General features: G+C 34.7%; 1 long non-coding RNA gene across 1 annotated transcript in view; it reads left to right on the top strand.

The window, feature by feature from the left end:
- Positions 1-524: 524 nt before the first annotated feature.
- Positions 525-18,324, top strand: part of LOC142178499 (uncharacterized) — a 31,725-nt gene continuing 13,925 nt past the window's right edge. The window contains exons 1-2 of the long non-coding RNA XR_012706665.1: positions 525-637; positions 871-936. This is a non-coding gene — a long non-coding RNA (uncharacterized LOC142178499). The remainder of the gene's footprint in view (positions 638-870; positions 937-18,324) is intronic.

Below are 18,324 nucleotides of genomic sequence, written 5' to 3'. Positions count from 1 at the left end.
TCACGAAACCACTTAGAGTTCGTTTGGATTGGCTTATTTTAAGTGTTTTAAAGTCAAAATAACTTTTAAGTCATTTTATAGTGTTTGGTTAGAGTAAAAAAGTATTTTTAAACACTTATTTTTAAGCTAAAATGACAAAAACAAGCCAAAAATAAAAAGCTAGAATTCTAACTTATGACTTAAAAGCTATTTTGACTTAAAAGTCACTTAAAATAAGCTCATCCAAATGGACTCTTAGTTTTATATATTTTAGTTTTGCAGCACATCCAGTCATGTAAAGATATAATTTCCTTTTTTTTTAACTAAGCAAAGACTAAAGACATAATTTCTTTACATGCTATTATATATATCTCACATGTAGATTTATATGATATCATGTTTTATTCGTTGGAAGGTATTTGTGAAATCTTTTAAAAGCAATTTTTTTCTACGGTCCAAAGTAGGCATTTGACTTCCATTTATGAAACACTTTCTATAAATAATGAACCCAAGCCAACGCACTAGAAAAATATAAGGAACTCCAACAACCATCCGAGTCTCGAGTGTTCTTTCCTTCTTCACCCCAACAAAAATAACTTCTGTAATAATATATCTTGTTCGGAGAAGAATCCATGAGTTAAAGTCAACACGATTTAGAGTACGTATGATTTATATACGCTTTACACTAATGCAATATATATATATATATATATATATATATATATATATACACACTATCTAACAGGCGTAGTTGTACCTACTCGAACACTAGATTTGTCCCTTATTTTTTTGAGTAATGCTAATAAATATGATCTTTTATATCACTTCTTTGCTTTTCTATTTTTGTTTTCCCCTTTTTTGCAGCGTATAAACTTTTCCTACCTTTTACAGAACTTCTGAAGAAGGCCTCTGCTCTTGTATTTCTTTCATCAAGACATGAAGTAACACAACATTTAGGTACGTAACTTCTACATGCATGCATTTTTTCCTTTTCTGATCAAAACCATCTCATGCATCCAAAATGAATTGGCTGCATGTTCAAAATGAGAACTCTTTTTCCAGTGCTAGTAGATCATCTCGAAAAACACTGTGGGCCATATAGTTTGACGTTTGTCGAATATGTAGAAGGAATTTTCTAGTAGAAGGAATTTTCTAGAATGTGAAAGAAAGGTTCCACAAGCTTTGGCCATTGGGATCAAGAGAGATGAAAACGGAAAAAAGAAAAATAATCCAAAAAGAAAATTTAGCTAAAACCCTCCCAACGGTGAGAGCAAGAGTATTTTACTGTTTTAGCTAAAATTTAGGCAAAAACAGTAATTATTTCACAATATTAGTAGTTTGGAAGCATCCGAGCCAAGACCATAAAAAGGAGTAAAAACTGAATATGATTAGTAAAAACACTTCAATGCTGTAGGAAATTTTGGATCCACTCATGAGGTTGCTTTAAGGCCTAATAGGGTTATTAGTTAACCCTAATATTTTATATATAAGTACACATACATTATACAACAAAAAGAAACAAAAAAACATTATTTTTCCACGCTCTCTTCTCCCAAATCAGACGAGGGGTTTAGATTGTGATATAGGGGATTGCTCCGTCACAACGTGACAAGCACCACCGACCAGTGATTCCAGACGCAGTTCTGCTTCCGCTCACGAAGAACAAGTAATTTCTCGTTTTACGATTTACGCGCAAATCTAATGTGTTTAGTTTATTGCGTTCCTTCAAATGAAATTAAAAAAAATGTATAATAAGAATTTATACTATGAGAGTGTTTGAGTGGTCATGGAGTTTGAATAAAAGAATTTCAATAGTGGTCCAAATTAGCAACCCAATTCATTGTTGTGGCTATAATTAAAAGTATTTCGTTAAAAATAAATGAGAAATTTCAAGGAGAAGCTTAAAATTATAGCTAATTTGATTCGTGGTCCGGTGGTCGTGACCTTCTCAAAATGCTAAAGCTCAGAATAAGCCTGTAAAAGTTCTGGTCAGCTCGTGACGTAATGAAACGTCTTTCTGCATGAGGGAGCAAAACCTTGTTCACCATCTCGAACAACAATTGGTACATGGGAAGGAGGGCCTTCTTGTGTACCCATTCCCCTGATGTACTGCATCATCCTTCAAAATGGCACTTCTGAAGTTTGATGAGAAAGTCCCATCAACGGATGATATGCCACCAGTAGGCACTCCCATAATTGTGCACAGTACAACCTTATCCATCACAAAATCAACACCATTCACCTTCAGGCATATGTTATCATCTTCTACATTGAGCATATCAGTATAGAAACTGCGCACCTTCGCCTCATACACCTTAGGGATCTCAGTAGTGAACAAATGTGTCCATTGTTTAAATTCACAGATATCAACCAGTTGGCGCATCCCTGTCATATCAAGAATATCGGGAGCAAATATTCTGCCCCACAACACTTTCTGGTTTCTCAGATTTTCTCTTCCTTCATCCTTGGCCACACCCACCCTGGCCTTCTTGGAGGAACCTGGTTCCTCATTTGCACCAGCCTTTCGTTTCACAGATTTTCACACTTTTTTCTTTCTTTGCAGATTTCTCAGACACCTTCTTACCAGACTCCTCTGTCACATTTTCACGAGACTTTTCCACTTAAACATTGCTAAACTCCTTCATTCTCACAGAGGACTCTTTCCTAGATTTTGGAACAGTAGGTTTCTTAGAGGACGTACGAATTAAGAAACTAGGTTCCTCATTCACCTTGTCATCAACGTCAACAATAAGTGGTGGAGGCACTACCTCTTCATTTATTAACTTTCCACCCTTCACCAACCTCCTCTTCTTCTTTTCTTCCTTATTTTTCTTCAAAACTGATTCAAGAGCTTGTTTCTTTTGCAGCCTAGTAGTAGGTCCTTTAGGAGTGAACGTTTTGAGAGTTGCCCTACTACTTCTAGCAGCAATAAAACTAGCAACGGAGATATTGTCATAATCTTCCTCTCTATCTGCATTCTCTTCCTCAAAGAGAGATTTCATCTCAGGAACAACAATGATTAATGGCTCAACATCGAAATGCGGAGAGGGAGCGGGATCAGTACTGACCTTGGATTCTTTTGAAGAACATGGGGTTTTATCCCAAGTAGGAGAAGAGTGCTCATCTTGAGTTGAGGGATCAGGTCCCTCATGTAGTTCCACACTAGTACTTTGAGGTGCCTGATTTTCAACAAACACCAGTTCCCTACCCTCTACCTGTAGACTATCACCTTCCCCCTGAGACCCAATAGTTTTAGAAGCACCTTCAAAACAACCAACTAAACTCCTCTCGGAAGCTATTAACAACATATTCTCTATGGCCTCTTGTTCATTCAACCCCAAAGTAGATTTAGAAGGCACATGAAGAGTATTACATGTAGGGTTGGCAGCATTCAAGTCAAGATTTAGGGTAATCGGTGTTGATTCATCACCACTACGAATCACACACTGTTGTGCCTTGGTGCTTTCTTTAACTTGTAGACTAAAAACTCCTGATTTTCATCTTCCTTTACTGTTTCTCCCTAAGGCATTTTTTCCGGAGAGGCAGAGGGAGAGGTCGCAACCACAAACCTTTTTGGGTTCGATGTTTTGTGACTCCGATGAGAATCAGAACTTGATTGGGTTGGAGAAGAAGCAGAGGATAGTTGAGAATCTTGTTGGGGGTTTGGATTGGATTACATGGGAGACTTAGACTTTATTGCCTATGCTTTTTGAGATGGAGAGACAGTGGGGACGACATCTGGAAGATTTGAGGCTTCTAGAATTTTAGACATGGTGGGGTTTTGTAGTAAGAAGAAGGAGTATTTGGTTTGGAGAGAAAAAAAAGGGTTTTAGCTTTTGATGTGAATAGTGGTGATAAAGACACCTTTTGGATTTATTTAAGGAAGGTGAGGGACCGGTTGGAATGGGTATTAATATTTTTGGGTAGACGGGTCGCTTACTAACAGGTACGACTATTGGGTTCCAAAAAGGGAAAAAGGAGAAACTAATATTTTAATGATATGGCACTTTCTCAGCCGTTAAAAAGTTATGCGTGAGAGTACAAAGGAACTACTAACCTGTGTCACGGGAACCAGTTTCCCTGACTGCTTTTGTAAATATTAGTCACATCCTTTTTCCAACATGCAATACCATTGGCTTCTTGTGTGCTCTGTAATTAACTTGTGTGTCTGCCTGTAACGGTATAGAAATGAGTTAGAGCTTGCCAGAAAATACTTTTTATTTGTTTTACCTATTCATTTCTTTCATAGCCAATCATTGAGGGACCAGGTGCTCAACTTGATTTCATCAACCCCAGTACCAATCGATTTCTTTCAAAATGATCTCTACTCAGTGCTTTGGTGAAGATATCTGCAATTTGATCTTCTGTACTATAAAACTTCATCCAGATAAGCCCTTTTTCAACATTATCTCTGAGAAAGTAACGGCGCACATCAATGTGCTGTCTTGTGTTGAACTGGATTCTTTGCCATATTGAGAGCATTGGTGTTGTCACACAGTAATTGCACACAATCAGAAAATATATCAAAGTCCTCTAATTGCTTCTTGATCCACAACAGTTAAGCACATCAAGAGGCAACTGTCGCATACTCAGCTTCTGCAGTTGAAAGAGACACTGAGTTTTATTTCCTCGTACCCCATGAAATTAGACACGATCCCAGAAAGTGTGCCATGCCATAAGTGTTTTTTCTATCCACCAGATAACCAGCATAATCAGCGTCAGCATACCCAATCAAGTCGAAGTTATCTCCTAAGGGATAGTAGAGAACCAGGTCCTGCATTCCTTTGAGATACCTCAGGATTCTCTTGGCAGCCTTCAGATGATATTCCTTTTGATTTGATTGAAACCTAGCACATAATCCTACGTTGAATACAATATGTGGTCTGCTTGCTGTGAGATACAGGAGTGACCCAATGATGCCTCTATACATGGTCTCGTTCATAGGAGAACCAGGTTCATCCAGGTCCAGACGAGTGGCAGTGGCAATAGAAGTATCAATAATTTTTTAACTTTCCATCTCAACCCATTTTAGAAGCTCTTTGATGTACTTCGTCTGACTTATCATTATTCCCTTATAAGTTTGCTTAACTTGTAGACCCAAGAAGAAATTTAATTCCCCCATCATGCTCGTTTTAAACTCACCTCCCATGAGCTTTGCAAACTCCTCACACAGAGAATCATTTGTTGCACAAAAGATGATGTCGTCAACATAAACCTACACAATGAGCAGGTTCCTCCCTTGTTTCTTCAGAAATAGGGTATTGTCGACTTTTCCTCCTGTAAAGCCATTTTCTAGGAGAACTTTTGACAGCCTTTCATACCATGCACGAGGAGCCTACTTCATCCCATATAAAGCTTTATCAAGTTTAAAAATATGCTCAGGATGCTCATGGCATTTGAAGCCATGAGATTGCTTGACGGAGACTTCTTCTTTTAGAAAACCATTCAGAAATGCACTTTTGACATCCATTGGGAACAATTTGAATTCCATTCGGGGTACAAAGGCAATGAGAATTCTGATGGTTTACATTCGAGCAACTGAGGCAAAAGTTTCATCATAGTTGATCCCTTCTTCTTGATTATAGCCTTGAACTACTAGCCTTGACTTGTTCCTTGTTGTGTTTCCAAACTCATCAAGTTTATGTCTGAATACCCACCTGGTTCCTATGACAGTTCTGTCAGTAGGTCGAGGGACCAGGTGCCACACGCTATTCCTCTCAAATTAATGGAGTTCATCTTGCATGGCAGTAATCCAGTCAACATCTTTCAATGCTTCCTTGATATGTTTTAGCTCAATTTGAGAGAGAAAGGCTAAGAAGGCAAGTGAGTTTCTTGACTTTGATCTAGTTTGAATCCCTGAGTCAAGAGGAGTGATCACATTCTGAAGAGGGTGTGAACTTTTGTGCTTCCAGTTAGACACCTGAAACTCATTGTGAGAGGGTCTAGGTTCTTCTCAATGTGACCCATTGTTGACTTGAGTCCCGCTTCTCAGCTCAACATCCGGGGTTCCTTGCACAGCATCAACGACTCTGTTCTTCACTTCAGTTGTTGTGATGGAGGAACCAAGTTCCTCTGCATCAGCTGGAGATACATATGCATTATCATCATTTGATTCCTTGACGTGACTCATCATGTCAGCCTTTCCATTTGCCATATCAATGACTTCACCAGGAACTGTTGACTGCTCTACTTCTTGATCAATCTTATCATGTGAATCTTTCCCAAATAGGTGATGTGATTCATCAAAGATCACATGTGCTCTCCTCGACACATTGAATTCTTTTGTTGTAGACTTTGTAGGCTTTGCCTTGTGATGAATAGACCAGAAAGATTCCCTCATCACTCTTAGCATCAAATTTTCCAAGTGCTTACTTGCCATTGTTGAGGACAAAACATTTGAATCCAAATGTCCTTAAACGTGTTAGCTTGGGTTTCCTCCCGTTCAGCAGTTCATACGGGGTTTTGTTTAGGAGGGACCTGATCATGCACCTGGTCACCAAGTAGCATGCAGTGCTAACTACTTCTGCCCAGAAGCTTTTTGCAATGCCACTATCAATCAACATTGTCCTTGCCATGTCTTCAAGAGTCCTATTTTTTTTCTCTACAACACCATTTTGTTGAGGTGTTCTTGGAGCTGAAATATTGTGACTTAAGCCATATTCAGCACAGAATTCATCGAATTTTGCATTGTCAAACTCTGTGTCGTGATCAGATCTTATACACACAACATTATGGCTCATCTTCACCTGGATCTTCTTCACAAATGCAGCAAACATTGGAAAAGCTTCATCCTTGGTTCTGAGGAACAAGATCCAGGTGAATCTAGAATAGTCATCCACTATAACAAAAATGTACTCCTTTCCTTTTCAACTTGGCACCGTCATAGGTCCACACAGATCCATATGGAGAAGATCAAGTGGCCTTGAGGTGTTGACTTCCTTTTTGGGCTTGAATGAGGACCTGACTTGCTTTCCTTTTACACATGTATCACACACCTTGTGATCTTTGAAGCTTGACTTAGGCAAGCCGCGAACCAGGTCCTTCTTGACCAATTTGTTAAGCAAAGTAAAACTTGCATGACCCAATATTCTGTGCCATAGTTCAGTAGCATCATCAGCAGCGCTCAGACATGTGAGATCCCCATTTTGCAAGGACTCAAAATCAGCAACATAAATGTTTTTGTACCTTTTTGCCATCAGGACCACTTCACCAGTCATAAGAATTGTGACTGTGCAGACTTTTGACACAAATTCCACTTTGTTTTCTTTGTCGCAGATTTGGGAAACACTCAGTAGGCTATATTTTAAGCCACTCACATAGTACACATTTTCAATTGAGTGAGTGAATGACTTCCCAATTCTTCCTACTCTTAGAACGTATCCCTTTTTGCCATTGCCAAAGGACACACTCCCTCCTTGCAGGGCTTTGAGTGAAAGAAAATCATCGATTCTTCCAGTCATATGCTTATAACAGCCACTATCCATGTACCATTTTTGGTTGCTTCCTTTTACTGCTCCCTGCACAAGAGAATAAAGGATTAGACTTAGGAACCCAAATAAGTTTGGGTCCCTTGTAGTGAGGAAAAGGACGAATTCAACTTCTTTTTGTCCAGGTAGGCAATGCACGTTTTTTAACAGAGGGGCCAGGTTCTTTAGCAGCAGTTACCTTTTCAATAAAAACCTTATTTTTCTGTTAGGACTGAATTCTAGCCTTACAGTTTTCTTTAAAGTGACCAATGTTGTCACAGTGAGTGCAAAGTCAGTTATCAGGGACAGTAACATACTTGCTATGTGGATTGTAGGGAGTCTTTTCCTTTTGAAACCTGACTCCTTGTCTGTTCCCACCATTACTTGTATACATGACAGCAATTGTGTCAGAGGACCAAGTCCACTATAGAGATTTTTTTAGGTCATTTTTAACTCTTCCTAGATCTTCTTGAAGTTGTCTGTTTCTTTCAAGTTCAGCACACTGACTAGATTTCACAGATTTGAGTTCATTTTCAAGCTTAATATGTGCCTCACTTGCAACTTCCTTTCTCTTTTGGACAGTCCCAGAACTGTTTCCCCTTTTTAGTTCCTCTATTGTTTCTTTTAGGTCTATGACGACCACCAACAAGTCATCTCTCTCATTTTTTATGTCTTCACTTTTTTTAATCAGAATACTCTTTTCTCTCATTAGATCCTCGATGGTTATTTTTAGGTCAGCCACTACAATTTTCAAATCATCTCTCTCATTTCTACCTCTCCTAGCTCAATAGTTAAAGCATTTTGTTTGTTGCAGAGTTAATGAGTTGATATTTTGGTGTGTCACAGTCTCACAGACATAGGAAATTAGTCAATAAGGTGTAATTCCGTAGGTTAGGTGTAATTCCTCTTGTTTAGGCATGATAGTATTAGTACACCGACAAAAGTCACCTAGAAAAGAATAAATTTAAAAAAATAAAAATGCTTAATATATGCAACAGAAAATAATCCAAACGGTCCAGATTTGATATAGGCTGCTTTAAGTTCTAGGTCCTTTTCAGCAATTTTAAACTGAAAATCAAATCAATATTTCAATAATTCCTTCAAACTTAGCTATCGTTTGTCACACCATACCCTTAAAAATAACCCACCAATAGATGTAATATCATTTCACAACGTAAAATCTTTGTACCTGCTACTATAAAAAATTTATGCCTTTCTCCAAAAAGAAATGAAGAGAGAGGAAAGAAAATTTATGTCACAGTTTCCACTGGGAATAGCTATTCACAAATTTTGCACGTTGCACCTATGGAGTAATAAAATGTGCAAATTATTTACTATCGAATTGCTCTTGATGTACCTATCAAAAAATTGTGACAGTTTTTCTATCTTAATTTACTACTACTATTTTTACAATTTTGTGAAATCATTCTGAAATCTAACTAGATCAGCTATTTAAGATTAAATAATAACATCTAAAACAAGAAAAAATGAGTAATAGTATCAATAAAGCGGGTCAGTGAAGTAAATAAAGGGGATTTGGCATGGCCTCATTTGGCATTGCATAACAACTTAGTCCAATAATTGGCAATTAAAGGTCTATCTTTTAGCATTTAACACACGTAGCCTAAATTTAACATTTAATGGTCTTCTCTCTCTTCTAATGGTCCAACCATCTCCCTAAAAATAGGCTTTCATTTCCTTTTTGTTAGAATTCAAAAATCTTTCAAGATTTTCTCCCAAATCCCTACAATCTTTTTTCTAGGTTTTTAAATTATTTCTCACAAGCATTAAAAATATAAAATATTATGAATATAGTTTGTATATCATAGTATATAACACAAAAATAATTATATTTTTTTGTATATCATACTGTATAACATGTTAAATAACGTGTATACCAACATATACATTGCAACTTTATTTTTCTTCTTTGTGTATATCAAAATTTTATTTTCCTTCAGTGTATATCTTAGGGTATAATACATAATTTCTTGGAGATATACACAAATATATGTGCTAAAAATACATTGATATACAAAATGAGAATTTCCTAAAATAAAATTAATTCTCAAAACATGCTGGCGATAAACATTAATAAAGGTATGTGTGTTGGAAAAGTTATGTTGTTGAGTTCCCTTCGTGCTGGCTGTAAAGAACAACGGAGGGAAGTATTGATGGTAGAATAAGAGTATTGTGTGGGTATGCGGTGAGATGAGGTTAAGTACTATAGAGAAGCAAATAAAGAGGGGGAAGGGACAAGCAACGCACAAGGGGTGAGGAGGGGTGTGGGGTAGCAAAGAAAGAGGGGGGGGGGGGAGAGAAGTAGCGAACAAGAAGGGGAGAGGCAGCAAACGGTGGAGAGAAAATAAATAAAACATATTTTTTTTAAGAATGAGATATATAATGCCAATTGTTTGGGGGATGCCTTTGTCAAACCTAATATAATGCTAAAAATTGGCAATTCCTCTTATGTGTTGTCATGTGGTACCATTTTTTCGTAAATATAGGGTAAATACCTAAAGGGGTAAAGAAGGGGAAAAAATCATAATTAGCCTGATTTACAAGTGCTAACTGAAAATTAACCATTGTTTTAAAAGTAATCGAAATTTTACCACTTTTTTATGTAAAAATAAAATCTGAACAAAAACACCTTTAAAATATAGAAATTTTCAGCATAATATGTTGGAGTTCGAAATTTTAACATAGGATATTCCAGCAAAATGTGTTGGAATTTCATAATGTGCTGGAGTTCCAACATAATATGCTGGAAATTTATAAACAGCCACTAATATTTGCATTAGGTTACATTGTCTACATCACACCCTTAAGGGGCGGCCTTCCCCCGACCCCTGCGAGAATGTGAGATGTCATGTGTACCGAGCTGGATTTTTTATATATATACGTAGGAGCTCCATAATCTAGCATATTATGGTGGAACTTTCCATTTTCAGTAAGGATATTTTTGTCCAGATTTTATCTCTGCATAAAACAATGACTATTTTTCAATAACTTTAAAAACGATGACTATTTTTTAATTACTAATTCGAAATCTAACCCATTTTATTTTCACGTAAAGAACTTGGTAGGAAGGATTTATGCCCAGTATTGTTAAAAGGAAAACTTGGACTAACCTCGGAAGTCTTAGTTAGTTTCTACCCAAACTCGTCCGAGGCGACCAAGTTTCATAGGAATAACGTCTCGATAGGTGGAGCTATTATCCTATGCATTTCACACAGAAAAGTTTACGCTAGGCAGCTTATTTGCACAGTTTTTAAAGAATTATGCATTCGGTACTAAGGAATTTTTGCATTAAAATCACTATTATTGCCGGGGCGGCACTAAAACTTTGGTTAGTGAGGTCATTGCCTTATGCCTCCAAAATTTGAAGGACCCAAATTTATTTTAAATTATTATTATTATTATTATATAATTTATATAAATAATTAGTATTAAGAAAAGTGATACAATATATTTTTTTGTTACTTGATTGAGATTATTTTATGCAACAAATTGATAAATTATGATAATTTTCTTCTATCATTAATTAGTTTATTTGCTTCACTCTTCAATTTTAATTTTATTATTTTTATATATGAATTAAGTTATATATATCGACAACATAATGAATTTCTTTTACAATATTCTCTGAAACTGCATGAACACAAAAGCATTCATGCACTATATTTTTTATGCGTGTAATTCGATATATTATATTAGGTCATTTATAATTTATTGGAGATATTCACCAATAAGTGCTACTTAATAGAATAAACTACAATTATCATTTAAATTGATCAGAAGGAGTACATATTTTTGACACCATTAACGCTCAAAACTTAAGCTATAATATTATGTACGTTTATGTCACGACCCCAAATTTCCTCTGTAGGATGTCGTGATGGCACCTAGTCTCTAAGACTAGGTAAGCATATCAATGCGGAATAACAATAGAAATATGAAATAAATAAGTCTGCAATTCAGATAATTACAACTCCTAAAATCCGGTAGAAATAAGTCACAAGTTTCTAAGAATTTATCCTCAATGTCTCTATATATGTCAGAGTCTAAAGAAAATAAGGAAGCAACATAATAAGGGTAGATGGGGACTCCGGAGTCTGCGGACGCTGACAGATATACCTCGAAGTCTCCGTACATATGTAGCTCACCGATGTCTGGGCTGGTAGGATGTACCTGGATCTGCACCAAAAGATGTGCAGAAGCGTAGTATGAGTACACCACGGCGGTACCCAGTAAGTGCCAAGCCTAACCCCGGTAGAGTAGTGACGAGGTCAAGTCAGGCCCTACTGGAATAATAAAAGACATAGTGAAATGTATAACAATATAATAAAAATAAAATGACAATGGAAATGAATCAAGTAAATAGTATGTCACCATTTAACTACACAGAATAAGGGCAAATAATATCAACTTTAAGAAAATCACAACAATAATCAAAGGCAACTGCGGCCATAAATAAATATCAACAAGGGCACTCTCGAGATATCGCCTCGTAGTCCCAAATCATAAATAAATTCACAATATCTCATTTCCTTATATCACCGTGAGAGTCTTCACAATTTATTTTAAACACCCTTATCACACCACATGACGTCTAGTAGTTACCCCTACTAGGCACGCGTATCAAGCCACCCTTATCTCACCGCATGCGTTTCAACACCCAGACCTTATACCACCGCATGCGTGATATATCACAATATATTACAATTTGCACCTCAAGTGCCCAAGTATTTTAATTTGCCAAAATAAATAATATCAATAATATTTTCCATATCAGGGAGCTCACAGCTCAATCACAAAGAGTACAAAATCTCACAAAATATTCGAGAATAAATAACTCAACAAAAAAGTAATATTTCAAATTTTTTAATACATTGCCTCAATACCAAATTTAAAATATCAAATACTTCATATTAATAATATTTAAATTAAAGAAATTTCCACCTTCAAATAATGCACAGAATAAAAGAAATCAAGTTTCAACTAAACAGGTAAAATAATTAGTAGGAAAAGGTCAAGCAAATTTAAAGTATAAAAAAATCAGATCAATGATGAAGAATATAACAAGATAAAATAATTTAATTAATATGCAATAGTGATCTATACAATTTAAAAATATAATCTTCCACATTTAGCCCGAGTACACACTCGTCACCTCGTGTATGCGACTTTCAACACATTACAATTATCACATCAATACCAATCCTAGGGAAAATTTCCCCCACACAAGGTTAGACAAGTCACCTACCTCAGACCACGCTCAATTAGTCAAGTAGAATGCATTTTCCTCGAATTTTCGACTCCAATCGAATAGAATCTAGTCATAATTAATTCGATTCAATCAATGCAAATTATAGGAATAAATTCCATAAAACAAATACAATTTTCCCATAAAAATTCGATATTTCATCCAAAAATCGATAGTGGAGCCCACGTATCAGAACGCGACAAAAGTTAGGAAATATGAACGCTCGTCCAACCATGAGTCCAATCATACAAATTTTACCAAATTCCGACATCAACTCGACCTCTAAATCCTCAATTAACTTCTATGAAAATATTTACCATTTTCAACTCAATTCACTGATTTAGGGATAAAAATAACAATGGATTCGGGTATTTTAACCAAAATTGAGTTAAGAATACTTACCCCGTTATTTTTCTTCAAATTCTCCCAAAAATCGCTTCTTTCCGAGCTCCAATTCGTCAAACATGAATTCAGATCTTAAACATTCTGTCCAGGTTCGCATTTACGGACAAAAACTTCGCATTTGCGAATGACAATACCTCCCATGAACAGTGTTCGTAATTGCGAGTGAACAGTGTTTTCGCAATTGTGATAAATGGTTCGCAATTGCGAATGAACAACGTTTTCGCAATTGCGAATGAACAGTACCTCACCAGAAACCAGCAAACTCAAACTTCTCCGAAATGATCCGAAACAATCCTGAAACTCATCTGGAACCTCCCGCACACAAACTATATATGAATTTCAATCATAAAATATGCTACGGACCTACTCGCGCACTCAAAACACTTAAATGAGGTCATCTTGACCCGATATTGACCGTGGTCAAACCCCAAATTTCTTAACTTTACCAGTCTCTCAACCAATGATCCAAAAATACAACCAAGCCCCTCGGGACCGGTCAAATCATACGAACAAGTCCTAAAACATCATACGGATTTTTTTAAAACCTCAAATCACGCAAAACAATGCTAAAACCATGAATCATACCTCAACTCAAGCTTAAGGAACTTAAGAATTTTCAACTTCTACATTCGATAACGAAACATATCAAATCAAGTCCGATTGACCTCAAATTTTGCACACAAGTCATAAATGAATTGGATTCTGATCCCGAAATCAAAAAGTCACTCTCTCCCCCTCCCCCCCCCTCCCCCCTCCCCAAAACTTCCCAAAAATTCAACTTTCACCATTTCAAGCCTAATTTCACTATGGACTTCCAAATAATTTTTCGGGCACGCTCCTAAGTCCAAAATCACCCTGCAGAGCTATTGGAATCATCAAAATTCTATTTCGGGACCGTTTACCCATAAGTCGATATCCGGTCACTATTTCAACTTAAATTGTAAACTTTGGAACTAAGTGTCCCAATTCATTCCTAAACCTCACCGGATCAGAACTAACCACCCCGACGAGTCACATAACAATTATAAAGCATAAATTGAGTAGTAAATGGGGGAACATGGGTTGTAATACTCAAAACGATCGGTCGGGTCGTTACAATTTATTTTTTATCTTGTTTGTAATGATAGCCAAATCAAAATTTTCGTTTTAAGTTCTGGACCTCAACATCCGATAGTCCACCACTTTATTTTTTGTGCTCTTCTTCCTATCTTTTTAAATTTTTTTGAAATTCGCTTTTTTGTCTTAACTAATTAATTTGTTATTTAAGAAGCAAATTTTGTTGTTAGTGTAAATATTTTATAAAAAAAAAATTAAGGATCTCTCAATATGGTTTCGCCTTAGGCCACGATATCCGTTGAGCCGCCCTGATTATCGCAAACTTGACGAAGTCAGACTTAAATTTTAAATATGAAGAGTGAGATTAAATTAAGTGAATTATCAAAACTTTTTATGTAGCGGCAACATTGTACTGTAGCTCATATATGACGGACTAGGCATCGAGCGAGAAATATATAAAATTACCATTAAAGAACTACATACGATGTACTGTAGCTCATATATGACGGAACAAGTTTACGGGAAACTTTGTGCTCGGAGTTTCTTCTTCTTCTTAGTTACAAAATAGGTTTGTTAAATTTATTGTTGTTTTGACAATTTGATGATTGCGATTTGTTCTTATGATATTTGAAAGTTATGTTTCAAATTTAAGCTCATTTGAAGTAAATTTGGTCATTGAACCATGTATAGGATTGTTAAAATTCGTAAAATAAGTTTATGTTTCAGAACTTAAGATTTGAAATCTGAAGTTGCATTCAATAGATTGAACTACTTAAGATTCGAATTTCTGAATTTGCATTTGAAAGATCGAAGAACCTTAGATTTGACTTCTGAAATTGCATTAAAGAGATTGAATTGTGATCACAAAATCTATTATCTGTGCACTTGGCCCAATTTCACACCTTAATTAAGCTGTTAGAAGAAGACGAAGAAAATTAAGCTGTTTGTTCGAAGATGCATCTTGAGCATGCTTTACACCTTCGATTTTTCCCGCTTAACAGTTAACACTCCAGTAATTTTAATATAAATATTTGACTAACTTATCTAATAAGTTATTTCTTGTTAAAGAATTTGAGACTTAGACTATTATTTATATAAATATTTATTTTATGAATAGATAATTAATAAAATTCCTCTATATTTTTCCTATTGTATTTGATATAATTTTTTATGTATTTTTGAAATATTCTTATTTTAATACATTTCAGATTTTTAAAAAGTCTTGAGGCTTATATCTTGTGCTTTTCGACATTTATCTCACATATTTAACACCTTAATCCTCATCAACGCCGTAATAAGTTCAAATAAACATTCTCGATTGTTTCTTATTAATTTTTTAGTTTAAAAATTAATAAATATTTTAAATGATATTTTGTATAACTAATTTAGTGGAGTGAATCAAACACCTAGCTAACAAAAAATAATTCGAGCATTACTAATACATATATTATTAATTTATGTATTACTTGTCTTAGATCCAAATCCACTCTCAACCAATCCAAAGGTTCTTGCAGCTTGACTAAATAAGTGATTTCTTTTTCTTTTTTTTCCTTCTTCCGAGCAGCTTTATATGTCTAATATAAATCAAAATCAAATCAAATCCATCAATCAATCACAAGTCTCTATCCTTACTTTACTCCAGAAAAGTCCTGCAAATTTTGCAGGTATATTCCCCAGCAAAAATTATTGGCTCATCCTAAACTACACGGAGTAGTAATTATTGCACCACATTCTGTTACCAAATTATCTTAGTCTAATAATAAGATGCCAGCGGGCTTAAACAGTGCAATATGCTCCACCTTTTTAGTCAGTACATAACGAACTTGATTAAGGTGGTGTTTGGACTAAAAACGTTTTAACTTTGTTTTGTTGACATTTTCCTTTATCAGTGATTTATTATGGAGATATTTTGAGAGAAGGGGTTATTTAATTATATGGATACGGAATAATAGAATAAAATATGAAATTGTTTCGAAGAAATTAGAAAAAGAAAGAGATGAAAAATATTAGTTATACTAGAATTCTAGTTCTATTTTAGTATAGGCACTTTATGTGGGATAACAATTCCAAGATTATTAATTGCAGGATAAAGCAATAAAATGACATGTTTGCCCTTCTTCAAAAAATTTCTCCTAAATTCTTTTAAGAAAGCCAAGGTCAAAATTCTTATAGTACTATTTGATGCCTTATTAGGCTGGCCCCAGAGTAAATCGTACATAGCGGCAGTGATGGTAAAGCCTAATTGGACATTGAGCCATTCCATTAAACTTTGGAATTTTTTCGTTTTTATATACTATTTGAAACTTTATTACGAAAAATGTTTATGTTTTTGAATTTATCCGACCTAAATACGGTTTAGCTACAAAATATATACAATCTATTATTAGTACTTTAAATTAGGAATTTTGTTATATTTTTTTCTTATTTTCTCTTCATTCCTCTTTTAATCAGACTCGTTCCAGTTGTGTATTACTTATTTTAAGCCATAACAAACAGAAATTCAGTTACAAGTACCTAGAACAGAAATTGCTACAATCAGAACAGAAAAGCCTTAAAGGCATAGAAGAAAACTCATTTTTGCTCATTATAAGAACAGAAATTGCTACAATAACAAAAGCCAAGTTCCATATGATATCTAATATCACTATAGGTTTTGAGTACGCCTAGTCGCTTTGTCGTTCGATTAATAGGTCTATTACCACTATTATTATGTTCCAAAATATTTGATTAAATAAACTTTGACTAACATGTTAAAATACATATTTCTTTTCATCATTCTCTACTTTTTTTTCCTTAATAAATTAATTGAGAAAAAGAACAATGTATGGTACATCAGCATAAAAATTAAAAATAAATTTCATACAACTAATTATATATTATACAACTTATTTGCAATTTATCTACAATTTTCATACATTATTTCTACATAGTTAAATACAACTACAATATCATACAACTTAAATATAATTTTTATACAAATTTTATACGATATGTCTTTTGTATATTTTGTATCTGATTTATACATAGTAAAAATAAATTTCATACAACTAATTATATATTATACAACCTATTTACAACTTATCTACAACTTGCATACATTATTTCTACCCAGTTAAATATAACTACAATATCATACAACTTAAATACAATGTTTATACAAATTTTATACAATATGTCTTTTGTATATATTTTGTATCTGATTTGTATATGTTTTGTCTGTGGTGTGTGCTTCTTCCTCTTTAAAATTTCAATCAAAACTTACTCTCTTAATACAATTTTGATACATATCAACAACTTTATGTAAAAAGATAGTATTGATATCTTAAATACAAATTTTATACAACGATTCATACATTATATAACTATTTTTCAACTTTCATACAACATTCAAATAAAAAATATATATAATTACAACAGAATACAATTTACATACAATTATACTACAATTTCGTAAGTATATTGTATGTCATGTGTTCTTCTTCTTCGAGTTTCAATCTGAAATTCTGTCTTCTTCTTCTTCTTCTTCTTTTTTGAGTTTTAATCTGAAATTCAGCCAAAATCAAGTCTAATCTTCACCAAAACACGCTCAAAATTGAGATATAAACTCCAAATAATATTCTCAATTGTTTGCAACAACACCCAATCCAAACAAATAATAGTTTTTGAAAACCCAAATTCGATTTCAAAGTTTCAAAGCTTTTTAATGGCTGTCAATGGTGGAGAGACATACCTTCAAAATTATAATCCTAAATAGAATTAGGAGAGATTAAAGTCTCTGCATATGTTATAGCCCAACTAAAACGAAGCGAATCTTCAGGCTTTGCAATTCAACTTCCTTGAGCATTCATCTTTTCAAATCATAAACTGATATTCCTTATAAGTCTTTAGGCTTAGACAGAGAGAGACATATGACCAACTAAAGCAAAGTAAAACTTCAGGCTTCGCGAGAGAGAGAGAGAGAGAGAGAGAGAGAGAGAGAGAGAGAGAGAGAGAGAGAGAGAGAGAGAGAGAGAGAGAGAGAGAGAGAGAGAGAGAGAGAGAGAGAGAGAGACGGAGAGAGAGAGTGGGCAAGTATAAAGGGATAAGAAAATAACTGATATTCCTTATTCAATTCCTAATATTGTTTACCCGAAAAATCGGATAAAGTTAAAT

The sequence above is a fragment of the Nicotiana tabacum genome, chromosome 24 (assembly GCF_000715075.1).
Source record: "Nicotiana tabacum cultivar K326 chromosome 24, ASM71507v2, whole genome shotgun sequence".
Lineage (NCBI taxonomy): Eukaryota > Viridiplantae > Streptophyta > Magnoliopsida > Solanales > Solanaceae > Nicotiana > Nicotiana tabacum.
Note: the sequence above shows the minus strand (reverse complement) of the source record. Positions and strands in the feature narration are given on the sequence as shown.